Source organism: Penaeus vannamei, chromosome 33 (genome assembly GCF_042767895.1).
Source record: "Penaeus vannamei isolate JL-2024 chromosome 33, ASM4276789v1, whole genome shotgun sequence".
NCBI lineage: Eukaryota > Metazoa > Arthropoda > Malacostraca > Decapoda > Penaeidae > Penaeus > Penaeus vannamei.
Window position 1 is genome coordinate 7,651,774 of NC_091581.1, and position 2,500 is coordinate 7,654,273.

Genomic DNA, 2,500 nt, shown 5'->3' on the forward strand with positions numbered 1-2,500 from the left:
GGAAACACAAGTCTATACATCTATAAAGCTATGTATAGACTCTGGAGACATACACTCATATTTAGGGTAATGTTGGTGTCCATATTCTTTGATTTCTAGATTTCTTCGTCTTTCCCCACTGGTTTTCTGTTCTGGTACATTTTTACTTCCCTGTGCGCATTTTATTTACGTAGATATTTTCCTGTTTCTACGTCTCTCCACAGAAGCATTTCTAGTGTTTACGTGGTTTATCTTATACCGGTATAGTTTAGTTAGTCCGTTACAATGCGCGTTTTCTTTCATGGACTGGAATTGCTACACTACACAGCTGATCCGTGAGAATAAGTTCCCTCGTGGTGGTTATTTGCTGTGTAAAATGTCAGTAAGATTTCGTAAGTTGTATCTTATGTCTCCCTACTGTACCTCATGTACAAAATAACTGAATATGTTAATCATTAAGAAATGATTGTGAATGTTTATTTATGACAAAATCATCATTGGCATTCGTTTGTTTTTGAACAGAAGAATCATTTTGTTAACCTGCTGTGATTATCCAGAGAATATTGTTACTGAGGTCAATATCGCTAATTACCATCATCAGTGCAAGCTTCCGTAAACTAATGATTATATAGTGTTATTCAATATTAACCTGGAAAATTACAATTACCTTCATTTCACTATATCCTATGGAGTGATTTAACCAAGTTGTGCATCAGATAGATACAACATTTTGAAAATAGGAGTTATGTTCTTAAACTACCAGCAAAATATTGCAAAAGCTTCAAATGAATTGGAAAAAGAGTACCTGACTACTTTTCGAATATGATGGTTAGTACACACTACTTTATAATGGGAAACACGTTTGCTCGCATTCTTTGCTCTGGCGGTCAGCGATATGTGCCTCTTATTTTGAGAATTAAAGTCTCAGTTTCCCTAAACGTCTATACTTGTTTTAAAGGGATTCCAGTCTCCAGTCGGGAATGTCAACCACTTCTGTGGTTGTGTCACTCCTCACCTTGGTTCTCCCTCGGATGCTGCACTTGTGTCTCCCGAGCAGTAATGCAGTTCAATGAAGGTTCCTGTGAAATGTGGCTTACAACTACTTTAGTAAGCACACTAGTTCATTTATGATTTATTGAATATCTAAAGTTATCCGCTCTTACCACTGGACGTGATTTGTTTAAGCTCTTCATTGCTTGCGAAGCACTACGAGAGTCGCAATATATTACAACAGAATTGTTCATAAGATTCTTAGTAATTTTGACTGCTACAAGGATGGCATGTAACTCAGCAGTGAAGATCGAGGCGGCAGAGTAAAGACAACCACCTGCAGTCTTCCGTCATTGCTCCATATCCCACAGCATTTTCAGATTTCGAACCATCTATATACATTACATCTGCTCCCTAGTATTTAGGAGTGTGTTGAAGAAATCTTCCTGTTTTCTATTTCGGATCCCCCCCCCCCTTCCCTATTCCAAATTGGTCCAAGGGGAGAACTGGGGAGTTCCAACAGCGAGAACCTTGGAGAGAATCAAATTGAGATCTTCCACAAGATTCCTCATTCTCCTACCACATGATCGGATAATTTCAATGGGGGTTAAAACAGTTGAGGTTGACGGAGTAATGATAAAGTTTTCACAAACTTATCCATCGCTAAATAGATTTTGGCAGTCATATCTGGATTCTCTGACTGTTCCAGCAATTCAGGTAAATGACGGACTCTGCCCACTCCCTCTCCGTTGAGGGGGTTTGTATGTCATATGGGTAGCGTCTGCCATCAATACGTCGTAATATGAGAAGTATTTTTAACAAAGCAAACGCCAATGAAACAGATAATTCTTAAAATAATATACGATGGATAGAACGTAAAATAAATTCATCAAACTAACTTAAAATTATTAGTGAAGAAAAAAATGATGAATCAGATAATGAGATTCACTTTCTCATTTACATTGTCTATTATAAGAACTTTTATCACTTATTGATAATGATGCCATTACACATATTTCGATGCCATTAAAAGTCTAAAGTTTTCAAGAAAACTCACAAGTTATCAGCATATGTTATCATTACTTCTTTATTCGTTATACGGAGTTCATTTCTTTCAAATGTTCGAATTTCATAAACGTATACAGCATTGCATGTAGTTATTGTTGGAAAGCAAAAGAAAATGGCGAATTTCAAAACTATCATTGTCATAACCAAAACCGTTTACAGATAAGAAGATAAAAAAAAACTCCAGAATAATAAAGTAAACTACATACACTTCAAAAAAGTTGGTAATCTTCATATAAACGAGTAAAACAATACCTCTTACAACTGCAGGCTTACTCTAAGGTCCATAATAGCATAAAATCAAGGAAACACAAAGCAAAAACTTTAGAAAAATAGATAGTCATTTGAAGGATAAGCCAATGGTAGTTCAACGAGCCGACGCGACGCCTGTGAGCGACATAAACAAGGTCTTTGACTCCAAGGTCTAAATAGATGCTTATATCAATAATTACTTTTTTAGACCTCG